The sequence below is a fragment of the Notechis scutatus genome, unplaced genomic scaffold (assembly GCF_049901735.1).
Source record: "Notechis scutatus isolate UNSWTSFEM ecotype Mainland unplaced genomic scaffold, rNotScu1.2 NSCUSCF31, whole genome shotgun sequence".
In the NCBI taxonomy this organism is placed as follows: Eukaryota; Metazoa; Chordata; class Lepidosauria; order Squamata; family Elapidae; genus Notechis; species Notechis scutatus.
Window position 1 is genome coordinate 145843 of NW_028263154.1, and position 16614 is coordinate 162456.

General features: G+C 44.0%; 2 protein-coding genes across 18 annotated transcripts in view; one reads left to right on the forward strand and one right to left on the reverse strand.

Annotated features, from left to right (window-relative positions):
- LOC148128511 (uncharacterized) overlaps positions 1-16614 on the reverse strand; it is a 190457-nt gene that overhangs the window by 104164 nt on the left and 69679 nt on the right. The window lies entirely within an intron of this gene.
- Positions 1-16614, forward strand: part of LOC148128512 (vomeronasal type-2 receptor 26-like) — a 215008-nt gene that overhangs the window by 70159 nt on the left and 128235 nt on the right. The gene's annotated exons all lie outside the window — the stretch shown is intronic.

Here is a 16614-nt window from a genome sequence, read left to right on the forward strand (position 1 = left end):
ACTTTGCAAACTGAATAACCCTTGGACTGTCTGAACTTAGTGTATGACATAAGGACTGTTTTGACTATGCTATAAGTCTTGCTGGAATAAAAACTATTTAATTGCACAGTGTATCTGTCTTAATGATTGTAAAGCTACAACAACGCTTTATCTCACACACACTCTCTGTCTGCTTGACTGCCGTTGCACGTTCTGCTAGGGTGTTGTATCCCTAACACTGGTTATGGGCCCAGGTGCACAGTCAGTCTAACCAGTATAACAGGCTTGTGAGTGAGAGTTTGTGTAGCAACACAATATTGTAAACAGAAAGCTGTGTTTTTATTAATATAGTTTTATATCCAGTTAAATGATGGCAGGAGTCAATATACAAAGTTTGTCTCAAATATCCAAGTTGGATGGAACAAACTATGTTTCATGGTCTATGAAATGTAGCCTACTTCTACGAAGAGAAGGTTTGTGGGATTTAATACAAAACCCACCAGAAGTAGATGCATGGGATCCGGAGGATGAGAGTGATGCCCAGAAGATAAAAGAATATCAAGTGAAGAATGAACAAGCTCTTTGCATAATAGGACTGACTCTCTCTGACCAACAGCTTGTCCATATACGTGGGAAGAGACAGCTGCGAAATGTTGGGAGAACCTAAGGAAGATTTATGTTCGGGACAGTGTAGGAGCACATATAAATCTTACACGGAAACTGTTCAGGACACATCTTCAGAAGAATGGAGACATGCTAAATCATATAAACTCAATGAAGAAAATTTTTCAAGAACTGCATGAAAAGGAACTTATCTTCACTGAACTGCACCAAGTTTATATCATTTTGTCTTCATTAGACCAGAGCTACGATGATTACGTAACTTCGCTTGAAGTATTGCCAAAAGATAGTTTATCTCTAACTGACATTACTGGCAGATTAATTGAAGAAGCCAGGAGACAGCTTGAAAGGGATCAACTCAGAAGTGAACAATCACAATGTGAAGAAGAGAAAATATCTCCGTCAGCGTGTACAATTAGAAAATGTTTTAATTGTGGAAGAAATGGACATTTGGCTAGATATTGCAAGAAAGCAAAAAGCCAAAAGCCAGCCAGAATGCTAAAAAGCATCGAAAGAATAAAGAAAGCATAGAGTTAGCCATGTATAGCAACGAAACTGTGAATAGTAATTTATGGGTGATAGATAGTGGAGCATCTCACTGCATAACAAACGATAAGAAAAAATTTGTTAAGATGTCCACAAGTTCACAGCAAATATCGTTAGCTAATGGATGGAAACTTAAGGCTAAAGGTGAAGGTATAGCATATTGCAATTGCATAAGAGAAAATGTAAAAATGTTATATGTACCACAACTTAAGTTTAATTTGCTTTCGGTGAGAGTTTTGGTTAAACTAGGTTATGTAATTACCTTTAGGGAGACAATTGCACAATTGAAAAAGATGATAAGAAAGTGACTGCAACTTTAAGAGGTGAATTGTATGTGTTAAATGATAGTTTAGAGGTAGCTAACACAGTCTATGATAATATTAAACCTCACTATGAGTGCATACATCTGTTACATAGACGTTTGGGGCATATAAATTTTAAAATGCTTAAACAAACAGTAGAACAATCTAAGGGTATAAAACTGAAACCTTGCAGTAAGTATTTGCAATGCAATGTATGTAGTGAAGAGAAAAGCAAGGTGATATCAGCAAATAGAGTTAATGGATTCAAAACAAAGGAACCTTTAGAGGTAGTGTCAGACTGTGCTCCTTCTAGATCCCAAGAAAGAAATACTCAGACTCCATGGTGTAGAGCAGAATTTATCTTTTACTGGAAAATGAATGGTAGCAAACAGAATCAATTCCGAAACTAAAATATTGGCGGGTAAAATGCATATACAAAGGGATAGAATTGCTCCCCCCTCCAGAGATCAAATGATTCTTCCAATTAAAACTTCTGAATAGGATCATGTGGTCATCTCTAGGTGATGATGAGGCTACTGTCAGTGACCTTGACATATTTTGATAAAAGTTCGCAGTTGCGCATATAAGAGGACAGAGGTTAGTGAGAAATGGAAAGTTACAACAAAGAATCCCCCTCCCTTTCCTTACCCAGCAAAAGAATGCAAAACACCTCCTGCCTTCTTCCCTTCGAAGATTCCCCTCCCACCGTTTCATGACAGCCGAAAGAGAAGTAAAAAGCATAGCAACAAATGAACCATAATTAGGAGCGGAGATATCTTGATAGGTAGGGATGGGTATCTCTTGAGGCTGACATTCAGGACCCCCTAAGAAGAAGGACATTAGTCCCTGTAAGAGAAAAACAATTATGTATTAACATTGGCATACATTCCTAGGGTTTATCAGGGTATTTGGCATAAAACTTTTTAGCAAATCAGGGCCCTAATGTCCTTTTCATTAACCCATTCAGCTTGGGAAAGAGGAAAATGTTTCCACGCTACAAGATATTGGACACCACCCTCCATTTCCTAGAATCTAGAATTTCTTTAATCTCGAAATGTTGTTCCCCCTCGATTAACAGGGTACGGGTGGATCAGACTGGGTCGGCCGCAAAGTACTGGTATGTTCTGGTTTCAACAAACTAACATGGAAAACAGGATGAATACGACGAAGAGTCTTTGGTAAAGTCAGTTGAACAGTCACCGGATTTACAATCCTCTCGATGGAAAAGGTCCCACATACTTAGGACCCAACTTCTTCGACTTCTGTGTAGTCTGCAAATATCTGGTCGAGAGGAAAACTTTATCGCCCACCTTATACATCATCTGTGGGGCTCGCTTCCTGTCAGCAAATTTTTTATGAGATTGGTGTGCCTCGTCCAGAGCTTTACGAACGACCGGCCAATTTTGTTGAAGCTTAGATATCCAATCGTCCAACGATTGGATAGTGGGGTTTTCTCGAGGCAGTTCAGGTATGGGCACAAAATCTTGTCCCGTGGCTACTTTGAAAGGGGTAAATCCCGTACTACTGTGTACAGAATTATTATACGCCACCTCCGCAAAGGCAGTAAATCCACCCAATTATCTTGCTGATAGTTTATATAACATCTGAGGTACTGTTCTAACACCCGCTTGTCCTCTCACAGGCCCCATTTGTTTGGGGATGATGGGCAGAGCTTAGGCTCTGGGCGGAGCCTATCAATTTCAAGAATTCTCTCCAGAAGTTCGAGGTAAATTGGACCCCCGATCAGAAACTACACGCTCAGGAACGCCATGCAACCTGTAGACATGTATAATGAACATTCTGGCCAATGATTTCGCTGAAGGAATCTTAGAGCAAGGGATGAAATGAGCTTGTTTGGAAAACAAATCAGTCACTACCCAAATGACAGTATGTCCAACACTCTCGGGTAGATCTACTATAAAGTCCATGGAAATTTCCTTCCAAGGTGCCGTTGGCCTGGCCACATTCTGCAACAAACCTGGTGGTTTACCAGGCGGCCTTTTCGCTGAAGCACAAACTGGACAGCTCGCTACATAAGTCTCAATGTCCTTTTCAGCGAAGGCCACCAGAATTGTCGCTTTCACCAAATGTAGAGTCTTCACAAACCCAAAATGACCAGCCGCTTTAGAATCATGAGTTTGTTGTAAAACTTGGCTTCTCAGGATTTGGGGTACATACAATTTTGCACCTATCCAGGCTAGACCATTTCGAATAGTGCAATTATTCGCATTTGCTAGGAACCAGTTATCTGTTTTCAAAGCCTCTTTAAATCGCTCCATCAGGTCAGCGGACAGATCCTCTCCTGGTCTCTTTTTTTGTGCTCTGGTAATTACAGGAGCAGCCAACTGTGTAGTGGACACGATTGGTCTTACCACTTCTTTCGGATACTGTTGTATTGAGGCATTCTAGACAAAGCATCCGCCATAAAATTTTTTCCCCTGGGATATACTTCAACGAGAAATTGAATCGCTTGAAAAACTGAGCCCACCTAACCTGCTTAGGAGATAGCTTTCTAGAGTCTTTAAAGCTTCCAGATTTTTATGGTCCGTCCATACCTCAAAAGGATGCTTCTCTCCTTCCAAAAATTGTCTCCAGGTTAGAAGAGCCCAACGGACCAAAAGCTTCCTTCTCCCAGACGGCCCATCTCCTTTCAGTGTCAGTCAATTTTCGGAAGGTATAAGCACACGGCTGTAGTGTCCCCTTCTCATTTAATTGAAGTAGAACCGCCCCACCGCCACATCGCTTGCATCAGCTTGGATCACGAAAGGGGCATCCATGTTGGGGTGTTTCAATACTGGTTCTGCAGCAAAAAGTCTTTTAACTTTTCAAATGCGGCTTGGCATTCCATGGACCAATTCAACGGTTGGCTGGGTTTTGGTTTCGCTTCCCCTTTGTCTTCAGAAGGTTGGTGATGGGCATTGCTATTTTTGCAAAAGACGGGATGAATTGCCGATAGAAGTTGGCGAACCCAAGAAAACTTTGAAGTTGCTTCCGGGTTCTCGGGGGCCCATTCCAATACAGCTCAGCACTTTCTCTGGATCCATCTCGATGCCCTCGGGAGAGATACGATATCCCAAGTAGTCGATTTTTTCTTGATGGAACTCACACTTGGACAGTTTGGCGTACAGTTTGGCTGCCTCAGCTTGTGCAACACCGAGCATTTGAGTTTCACATGTTCGTCTTTATTCTCCGTGTAGATGAGAATATCATCAAGATAGACCAGAACCCCTTGTATAGATGTTCGTGAAGCACTTGATTTATCATTTGCATGAAAACAGCGGCCCTGTAGGCCAAGGGAAGAACATTGAACTGGAAGCAACCCATCGGGCAGTTGAACGCAGTCTTCCACTCATCGCCTTTCTTAATTCGGATCCTGTAGTATGCCTCCCTCAAATCCAACTTTGTGAAAATCTTCCCTTCGCCAGGTGGGCTATCATGTCCTTCATCAGGGGAGGGGGTACATATTCTCCACCGACACAGCGTTTAAATTTCTATAGTCCACTACCAGACGTTTTGAGCCATCTTTCTTCTCGCGGAACATCACAGGGGCCGCCACTCGAGGTCTGGCAGGCGTGATGAAGCCACGTTTCAGATTTTTGTCGATGAACGCTCTCAGTTCTTCCAGCTCCCGGTGTCATTGGATACAGCTTCGGTTTCGGGAGCGTTACCCCGGTAGAAATTGATGCTGCAATCGGTTGATCGATGGGGAGGGAGCTCGTCAGAGGCTTTTTCACTAAACACTTCTCTTAAGTCCCAGTATTCCTTCGGGATTTTCTCCTCCCCTCCACTCGCTCGACACCCGCGGAAGCTACCTCAGCCGGAACTTGGGGCTTCGGATGGGGCTTCTCCTCCCCTCCCGAGAGTGGGGCTCCTCCCCTTCCGTGGGCGATCGGTGCGGATGCGTATCCACCCTTCCCTCCAGTTTATATGGGGGTTCCATTTCCGAAGCCAAGGGAGTCCCAGTATTAAAGGCTGTTCCATCCCAGGGGCCACGATAAAGCACAAAATCTCGCGGTGAGTTCCCATGGTCATTTCTAAGGGTTCCGTTATAAAGATTGCCGGGCTACCTCCCGCCACAGATCCGTCCAATTGACAGAAAGCTATGGGCGTTTTCAAAGTTCTCAGTCCGATGCCCATGTCTTTAACTACTTTCATGTTAATTACACACCTCGTGCACCCCGAGTCCAACAAGGCCAACATCTCTCCTCGGTCCCCGATGTAGGGTCCCTTAACTTTATTGGGATGGTCATGGGCCCCTGGGTAGGACTTACCGAGGCGTCATCCTCCGAATCGGTCTCGTCGAGCAAGGTTGGAGGTCCCAGCCCTCCCCCGCCGGAAGGGCGACTCTACAACCTCCTCGCCTTCAGTCCGGTCTCACGGGATTTGGTTGGGGGTTTACCGGCTTCGTCCCTGGACCCTGCGGCTTTGATGGGACCAACTTGACTCGGCACTCCGCCATCCGGTGGCCCTCTTCCCGCAACGGAAGCAGGCTGTGGTCTTGGCTCTTGCTGCCATCCCTCCTCTTTGGGGAGTGGAGGCCTCTTGGGGGCGTGGGGGTTTAGATTTCTCCAGCCAGGACCCCTTCTGCGTCTGTTTGAGCCAGATCAATATCCACCTCTTCCGCCAGCAAGTACCACGACTGCAAATCACGTGGATCCTTCCGGGAGATGCACATGTGGTATACATCTTCATTTAAGCCATCTTTGTAGGTTTCCACCAGGGCCTCTTGGGGCCAGCCTCGGAGACAGGAGACCAACTGCCTGAACTCCTGGGTGTAGTCTGCCACCGATCTCCCCTTGGGTCAAGGTTTTCATTTTGATTCTAGCCCTTCTCTCTGCCAGGGGGTCTTCAAATCTTCTCCTCAATGCAGTCATGAAAACATCGAGGTTTCGCAGTTGGGGGAGTTATCATTGAACAAAGTCACCACCCAGTCCGCTGCCATCCCTTCCAGGGTCCTGGTGACACATCTCACTTTGGCTGCTTCAGAAGTGAACTCCTTTCAAATTCTGCCATGTAGCTTCCCACTTGCACCAGGAAAAACCCCAAGTCTCTGGGATTTCCTCCAAATTTCACATCTAGGGGAGGCAGGGGCGCCTTCCAGGAGGCACACCTATTGCTGGGGCTCCCAGGCGGTCGCGGGTGGCTGCACCGGCGTAGGTTGGGCTAGGGGGTGGGGTTGGCTTGACTTCTCCGGGCTGACTTCACTCCCTCATCCCCTCATACCTTTGAGCCGTGCTGGGCTTTTCAGAAGCATCCATAAGGAATCTGCCGCTTTGATCCAGCCTGCATTCCATCTCCTCCCCCTCCTGCCACAGCCGTTCCTTCGCACCTCTTCGTCTTACAGTGATTCTGGGAGGAGGGGGTCGTCCCATCTCTCCAACCGACCCCCAACGACCATCTGGGCATCTCAGCTGGGGTTTCTTCCAGGGTCAGGTCTGCCAGTAAATCAGCAGCCGGCATCTCTGGCAGCAGCAAGGGCTGCCCCCCACAGCTCCCTGGTCCTCTTCATCGCTGGCTGGAGCCGACATGAGAGAAAGCCCCTCGGAAGAAAAGTTGCTGTTTTCTCCGGGTGGGTTGATGTATTTGGAGTTTCGGAATAATGTCAGACTGTGCTCCTTCTAGATCCCAAGAAAGAAATACTCAGACTCCATGGTGTAGAGCAGAATTTATCTTTTACTGGAAAATGAATGGTAGCAAACAGAATCAATTCCGAAACTAAAATATTGGCGGGTAAAATGCATATACAAAGGGATAGAATTGCTCCCCCTCCAGAGATCAAATGATTCTTCCAATTAAAACTTCTGAATAGGATCATGTGGTCATCTCTAGGTGATGATGAGGCTACTGTCAGTGACCTTGACATATTTTGATAAAAGTTCGCAGTTGCGCATATAAGAGGACAGAGGTTAGTGAGAAATGGAAAGTTACAACAAAGAATCCCCTCCTTTCCTTACCCAGCAAAAGAATGCAAAACACCTCCTGCCTTCTTCCTTCGAAGATTCCCCCTCCCACCGTTTCATGACAGCCGAAAGAGAAGTAAAAAGCATAGCAACAAATGAACCATAATTAGGAGCGGAGATATCTTGATAGGTAGGGATGGGTATCTCTTGAGGCTGACAGGTAGTATTTGCTGATATTATAGGTCCTAAAAAACCAAGTGTGGGAGGTGCTCGATATATTCTTAGTATAATGGACCATTATTCTAGATATGGTTTCTGTTATCTAATGAAAAGTAAAACTGAAACTTATCAAAATTTCTTTAATTGGCTTAAATTCGCTGAAAGGAAAACTAAAAGGAAGTTAGTTACACTTATTACTGATAATGGTACGGAATTTACAAACAATAAATTCCAAGATAAGCTGAAGTTGGCAGGTATAGAACATAAGAAGTCTGCACCATATAGGCCACAGCATAATGCCTTTATAGAGAGACGAGGCCAAACGTTACAGGCAATGGCTCGTACGATGATCTCAGATTCAGGATTACCTGATAATTTGTGGGGAGAAGCAATAATGTGTGGGAATCATATACTGAATAATGTGGTTAATTCTACTACTGGTGAATTACCATTCACACGGTGGCATGGCAGAAAACCTGACCTAAGCTACTTGCACACATTTGGAGCACCAGCATGGGTGCATATCCCTACTCAACTGAGAAAGAAAGGGCAACATAGGGCAAAAAGTTTGATTTTTGTAGGATATGAATCTAACCATAGATCATACAGATTCTGGGAACAAGGTACATCTAGAGTTTACTGTAGCGCTAGTGCACAATTCCTAGAACATGTAGGATGGGAGAAACTGGAACAAGATTCAAGTAAAGAAGTAATGATAGAATCCTACAAAAGGCCAGATAAAAACAGTAATAAGAAGAGAGCAATTAAAGAGGAAGTAAAGGAAGAGCATATAGGACCAGAGCAGGAAGAAATACCAGAACAGGAAGAGGTAGATAATCAGGAGCAGGTAGAATATGAAAGTCCACCTGTAAGCCCTGTAATACCTAGACGTTCTACACGTGTAACTAGACCACCTGATAGGTATCAAGCCAGTATAGTTTGCCAAGTGAGTAAAGTTCCTACCAGTATAGATGAACTTAAGATGTATCCTGTAAAGGATCAGGAGAATTGGCAAGAGGCAATGGAAAAGGAGTTAAATTCATTAAAGGAAATGAAGGTTTATGAAGAAACCAAATTACCTCCAGGTGAAAAGTCCATTGGTTGCAAATGGATATTTAAGTTAAAAACTGGTAAGAATGGGACTGTTACCCATAAGGCAAGGTTGGTAACTCAAGGATATAATCAAACGGCATGTGATTATGATGAGGTATTTGCACCAAATTTAAAGGCTACAACTTTAAGAGCAGCGTTAGTGTGGGCAGCTAAGAAGAATTATATAGTTAACCATTTAGATGTGGAAACTGCCTATCTGCATGCACCATTGCAGCACACTATATATTTAAGAAAACCAGTAGGTATTAAGGATGGTAAAATTAATAATGACTATTGGAAACTGAATAAGAGTCTCTATGGATTGAAACAATCTGGTTATGAGTGGAACCAATATATTGTAAAAGAGCTAAATAATATTGGATTTAAGGCAGGTTTAGCTGATCCATGTTTATTTAAAAAAGAGACAAATGGAAAGATATCATTATTATTGTTGTTTACAGATGATATTGCTTTAATAACTAAGACTAATAATGAAGCTAGTGAGATAATATCATTATTAAGTAAGAGAATAAAATTAAAGCATTTAGGAGAAATCAGACAGTATTTAGGATTGACAATAGACAAAAACAATAGTGGATTTAAGATATCACAAGTAGATAAAATATACCAATTACTCAAAATGTATAAAATGGAACTGTGTAAACCGGCAAAGACTCCAATGAGTCAGGAATTTTGTCGTACTGATGCTCAGAGTTCAAAATTTGATAAGACTATTTATCAGTCATTGATAGGAAGCTTATCATATATAAGTAATTGGTCAAGGCCAGATATTGCATATGGAGTTAATCAACTGGCAAGATTTAGTGCTGAACCAAATGAATGTCACTGGCAAGCGCTAAAGCGTATATTAAGGTATCTTAAGAAGACAATGCATTATGCATTGTATTTAGAGCCAAAAGATGATTTGATTTTGAGTGCATATGCTAATGCAAGTTTTGCAACAGATATAAAAACAAGAAAATCAACTTCTGGTATGGCTATACTATTAGATAAAACACTGATTGGTTGGAGGTCTATTAGACAGCAACATATTAGTATGTCCACAATGGAGGCAGAATTTTCATGTTTATCATTACTATGTACTGATATAATTCTGTATAAACAGTTATTATTAGATATGGGAGTAACTGTTAAGAATGCCATTGTTGTGTATGAGGACAAACAAGCAGCCATACAGTTGGCTACAAATATTGCTGTAAAGACTAGATCTAAGCACACTGACCTTAGATATTTGAATGTTAGACAATCTGTGATAAATAGTCTGATAAGATTGGAGTACTGCATAACTGAAGAAAATATTGCAGATGGATTTACAAAAGCCCAAGGTGCAGTAAGGCACAATGAGAATTGTGAAAAATATGGGTTGAAATTGTAAATAAAGATATATATTATGATGTTACCCAAAAGGGGAGAATGTTAGGGATAACATTAGTTACCTAACTTAGTTTGGTTAAATATAATATATGTTAGTTAGTTTAAATGTGTGTGTCACTTTAAACTGTAAGCCAAGTATTTGGGTGCGGTTGTAAATCGCCATAAGAGGGAGCAAGAGAGCTCACTGTTTGCCGGCTTTTACTGGAATGCTGACAGAGAAGGATTGATGGTGATTACTGTGTATGTTTGCTGAGAGAAGAAAAGAAGGTTTGATTTTGCTTCATATCTCTGACTGCAAAAGAGATACATCATTGGACAGATTGTTTGTGAGTTAAATGACCTATTTTCTACACTGGACTTTGCAAACTGAATAACCCTTGGACTGTCTGAACTTAGTGTATGACATAAGGACTGTTTTGACTATGCTATAACTCTTGCTGGAATAAAAACTATTTAATTGCACAGTGTATCTGTCTTACTGATTGTAAAGCTACAACAACGCTTTATCTCACACACACTCTCTGTCTGCTTGACTGCCGTTGCACGTTCTGCTAGGGTGTTGTATCCCTAACAAAAATGTTAAGATTTAAATGAATATTAATATTTGTTATGTCTCACCTATATTCACAAGTGAGAATACAGAGTTCCACAGTTCAAAACATTCAAACAAAACAGAAGCAGACTAATAAAGGGTTAATAGTACTATATTCCAGTCCTTGGCAGACTTCCCGGAATCTGTCTGGTAATTCAGAATGTCCATAAATTACAAAGGCCACCCCACATGTATCCTTTCGACACATCAAACACTTTGCTTCCAAGCAAAGTTTGAGAATCATCACGCCTCCTTAAATCACCTGGATGGGCGTGTCAGTCTCTCTAATCAATGTCTGGCTTGACGCCTCCCCTCAGCTTGACGTTTCAGTCTCCTCCTAGTTCTGGCGTCAAGCCACGATCTGTCAGCTTCCCCACTCGAAGCCTCTGACTCATTTTGTGGATCAGTTGCTGGCATGAATGAGGTCGAAGGTTCTGGGGAGGACTGTCTCTGTGACAAACTCTCATCCCCCTGGCTCACATCTGTGTCCTCTAATAATTCAGACTCCACGTTCACAGCAGGCTCCAGCCTTCCATCTTCAGAGTCATCAGAGTCAAAACTCCCAGCAGGATCGATCCTTCCAGTCACAACAAATATTAATGATAGAATTGAATTGGAATGGATTGTTGTTTTAATTATATTATACATTTATAATTTTTTCTTTTTTTAAGAATATAGTGTGTAGTTTTAGAATGTACCAACCAGAATCCGAATGGAAGTTATGTATTATATTAAGTGTTATAATTTTAGGGGAAAGATATAAAGGCATCATACTCCAATCAGTGATTACAGGAGAAATTTTGTTTAATGAGAAAAGATAGTAGACAGTTGAAACAGGACAGACAAAGAATATAAGTACAATGATTTGAATTGAGATGAAATAAATAAAATAAAATTAAGAAAGTTAAAAGAGGGGAGAAGCTATATAGAAAATGTAGAATAGTAATAAGATATGGAATGGAATATAAAAATGAGCATAAAGTTGAATTTGTGTCTGTACGAAGAGATGTAACCCGGGATTATGCTGCTTTCAAAAAAGATGTTTTATGTTTTTATGTTTTGTTTGTTTATGTTTGTTTTTAAAAACCAATAAAAAATTTTTTTAAAAAAAAAGAGGGATGAAGATTTACCTCCCCAGCTGAGAGCCAGCCAAACATGGCATTTCACATAATTCTGGCATTTTTAGGGAGAGGATCAGGCAACCAGGCTGGTGTTTGGTTCCCAAAGCTTCCTCCTGACCTCTTTTCCTACTCATTCCCTCACCACCCACCCACATGTTTAGCTGCTGTCAGTAGGAACAAGTGCATCAATCGTTTTTTATAAGGTGTCATGTTCAGTAGCTGTTGCTGAATAGCTGAATTCCTCTGAATTTTACAGAAGTCTCTTTAGCAATATTTATTGAAAGGGGAGGGAACTACAAGAATTCCAGTCATTCAACAGTTCCCCATTTTGAAACATACAGATATCATTTTCTTTGACTCCTGCATACTATCTAAATGGAAATCAAATGAAAGAAACATTAACAATTCTTCCACTATCATAATGATGTTATATCTCATGTTTTACATTTGTTCTGGCTTTGAGATGCTCCTTTGTGTTCAGCTCTGGCCTCAGAATTATAATGTAGCACTTGGGGATGAAGATGCAGCCCAGCAGCCCAGCACTGGAGGCCAGGATGGAGAAGACCTGCACAGCCACCATGAGTTTCCCTTTGGTGCTCAGGTAGGTGGGCACAAAAGTCACCCAGACACTGCAGAAGACCAGCATGCTACAGGTGATCAGCTTGGCTTCGTTGAAGGCCCCAGGCAGATTCCTGGCCAGGAAAGCCACCGTGAAGCAGATGGCAGCCAGGAAGCCCATGTAGACGTAGAACATGACAACGGCCCCTTGGTTGCATTGCAGGATGATCTCTCCAGGCTGGGAGTGGAAGTCAGAGTCAGGGAAGGGGGGAGAAGCTCCCAGCCAGATGGAGCAGATGATAATTTGGGCAGCAGAACAAGAAAGGATGATGGAGTTGGCCAAACTCTTCTTCAGCCATCTTTTGGCTTGGTTTCCTGGTTTTGTGGCCAGGAAAGCCAGCACCACCATGATGGTTTTGGCCAAGAGAGAAGAAACGGCAACTGAGAAGATGATGCTGAAAACTGTTTGTTGGAGAAGGCAGGTGGCTTTCCTTGGTTGACCAATGAAGAGAGAAGAAGACAAGAAACAAAGCAGGAGGGAGACCAGGAGGATGTAGGAGAGGTCCCGGTTGTTGGCTTTGACAAGGGGAGTTTCTCGGTATTGAATGAAGATGATTAAAACAAGGCCTGTGGTTAGGAACAAGAATAGGGCAAAAGAAACCAGGATGATGCCCAGAAGTTCTTCATAAGACAGGAAGGTTATAACTTTGGGGGTACATTGGATTCTGTCCTCATTTGGATATTTATCATCTGGACACCTGGTGCATTCTACTGTATCTGAGAAAAAAACAACAACCCCATATTTCTTTATCCTTTGCATTTCAAGATATATTGTACATTCTATGGGAACAAGTGATTATCAGGAGCATTTTCCAGGATGGATTTCTTAATATCTCTAGAGAAAGAAAATAAGTGTATCACTTTTTAAAAAAATATAGCTACGATATATTTTTGATAGCCTATGAAATTGAGGGAGGGATTAGGACTTGTAAGATTTCCTTTGTAACGATCAGAATATTGATAGGAACCTCCATTACTAAATGTAAATAATGAATCAATTAATCTTTCTAGAGAAAATTACCTGCCAGGTGGCAATTCTTGTCATACTTGCCTCAGAGGATGCTGGCAGATCAAGTGACTGCTGCAAATAAGATGGAATGGCCATTGGAGCAGTGGTGATACGGTTGCAGCCACAAACAGGCATAACTGTCCATGCCACCACAATGTGCATCTCGTATATCAGCAGTACCTTTTCAGTGTTCCTCAAAGGGAACCCATGTAGACTGCATTGCAATCCTCCTTTCAGGAGGTGGACCTAAACCAATTCCTCATGTTTCAAGGAACTCAGGTGTTCCTAGAGAAGTAAATGTGGAAGGAAGGACACATCCAAGCTAAAAAGAAGAAATATTTTCTCTGGCAGTAGTAAAGCTTGTCCAATCTGCCACAGCCACCTCTATCCAGTCCTTCCTTCACAGTCTTTTTGTTCTTCTGTTTAGATAAGAAATGGGGCATTTTGGAAATAAACCAGAAACCAATTCAGCTTAAAAGTGTGTTTTAATTCACACTTTCATGACAATGCTCTGGAGGGATCCAGTTCCACCAGGCCTTCCTTTCCTGCAGTATCACCCACCTTTTTGAGTGGAGAAGGTCCCCTCCGGACAAGGAACGCAGTCGTAGCAGCAAAATGGCTCTCCTTCTCGAGCCCTCTTGACAAATCCAGGATGACAACTTTCCACACATCTGGACTGAGGCAGGGACTGAGCAGGAAAAGAAGGAATGCCAAAGAAAATATGTTGGGACTCTCCATCCATGGAAAATGGAGGTAAAAATGGATATTAGACAAGATGTTAGATATTAGCCTCTGGTCTTCACTTAAGTAAATACAAAATCTCTCACTATTTCCAAATGGTTGGAGAAATAACTTCTGGAAGATTCTTCCTTTAGTTCCTCTCTTTTGCTTTTGGCATCTCACATTGCAAAAAAAAAAAAAAAAAAGGATTTTATTAAATAGAAAAATCTGGAGAGATGGAACCAGGGGTGGGATTCTACTGGTTCTGTCCAGTTCTATAGGACCGGTTGTTATGATTCTGCGCAGTTCAGAGAACCGGCAAATCGCACCACCGGCTAGGCCCACCCCTCTCCGTCCGCCCCTCCCCTCTGTGCCCAGTCAGTCCTTATCACGCATGCGCGGCATCGCCTGCAGCCTGCTTTTGCCCGCTCGCCAGGCCAGCCATTGCTGCATGCCTTCCGCTGTGGCCCTACCTGATCTCCCTGGGTGAGTGAGGCTCTGCAAGCTCTGGGGCTCAGTCGCCTACCTGCCACTGCCAGTCACCTTTACCCCCCCACCCCACTTGCCTTTTGCTGCCTCCACCTGCCACCCTAACCCCCAGCAGGGAAGGCCCAGCATCTGCGGTGAATCCAGGCGGGGGGCGAGATGCAGACTGGTGGGGACCAGAACTACATTTCGCTGTACTGGAAGACATGTGGAGAGGTTCATGTTCTCCTCCTGCTGGGAGACCAAGAGAGTCTTTCCCGGCACAGCTCTGGGTGGCAGAGAGAAACAGGATTCAAGCGGGCTGCTTCTCTGCCGCCCAGAGCTGCCCGTTTCCCTATTGGAGGGGAAGTTCCAAACTTTTCTCTATGCCAGGAAAGACTCTCTTGCTTTCCCAACAGCAGTAGAACATGAGCCTCTCCACATGTCCTCCGGTACAGCAAAATTTAGCTGGGATTCACCGCAGCTGCTAGGCCTTTCAGGTGGGGGGCATAGGTGTGGGGGGGGGCGACCAGGTAGCATGGCCCATTCGCCTGCCATCCCTTCCCTCTCCCGCCTGAAGCCCCTTTGTAGGACCAGGAAAAATTGCCCCGGTTGGTCTTTCCATGCCCACCCGGTCGCACCCATGTAGGCAACAGGTGCTGTCATTTCGAAGTTGAGGGAGAATTTGAGGAAGAAGGTGGAGGGTCCTGCAGTGGCCAGCACAGGAGCACTGCTTAGAAGCAGGGAAGTGGCCTTCTAGTGGCCTGACCTGGCGTTCAGGCCTGTGGTGGGCCATGGGAAGTCAGAGCACCGAGGGAAAGGGGGATTGCCAGGGGGAGCTGCCCTCTCCTAGCAGAATTGGGACCATTGGGGTAGTCCTAGGAACTGGGTGAGTCGAGCCACAGCTCCTTCCCTTCTTAGCTCAGGGAATGGCCACTTTCTCCAGGAGGGGGACTGTGGAGGGGGGTAGTCTACCTGAGTGACTCCTCCGGTGTCTTCGCCGGATTATTTGGACACTTATAAACGAGCGCAGTAAAAGGCACTGGTGTCCAATGTGAGCCCAGGCGTCAATCCGCGGCTCCGTAAGGCCAACACCAAAGAAGTTGGAGATCAGGTGAACCTGTGGTGCAAAGTTAATTCGGATCTCGACCACTCCAGGCCATTTGACCTCAAAGCCCCTTGAGAGCCACCGTTCCCAGGCTTCTACTCACCTGTGCTTGGTCACCACCTCTTCACCTTGCTTGAAGCAGCTGGTCCTGCCCCTCACCCTCCCCTCCCTCGCCTGGCCTGAGAAAGTAAGGGCAACGGTGGGGGACAGCAAAGCAGCCGGGTCCCTATCTTCCCCTCTCTCTCTCTCCCACTCTGTGTGTGTGTGTGTGTGTGTGTGTGTTTGTGTGCCTCCCTAAAAGTCACGGCTGGACCAAGCCGGGAAGCTCTCCTTGGCGCTCTTCGTTACTTCTTTCATTTATTCTTTTTGGAATCCAGGCTGGCTGAACAACGGTTGCCAGACCGCAGTGGAAGCATCCCTTCGGGTGACCCTCCTCCTCCGCCTCCCCCCTCCTTCTCTTCCTCCTCATGCAACCGGCGGTTGTGGCGGGGCCGGGAGGGTGCATACGCACGGGGAGAAGCTCCTCAAGCAAAGGGGGTGTGCATAAGCGCAAGGGGGCGTGCATAAGCGCACCAACGTGCCTACCGTCCCTGTCCTATTGTTTCTCTTATTCTTCTTTTATTTTTCTTATATGTACCCATTTCATGTATTCACAACTATGTATACACTTATACTTATTATCTTGTAAACAATTGGCAAATCCAATAAATAAATAAATAAAATAAATAAAAAATGCCAAAGCAGAGCAAAACTGGGTACGGGGCGGGTGGCTGCTCACTTCAGGGGCAAGCGTCTCCCCACACAAGTGCACCCTCCTAATCCATCCACGGCCACCGGGTACGAGAGGAGGAGGAGCAGGGTCGCCTGAAGGGATGCTTCCACAGCGGTCTGGCAACTGTTCCTCAGTCAGTCTGGATTCCAAAAACA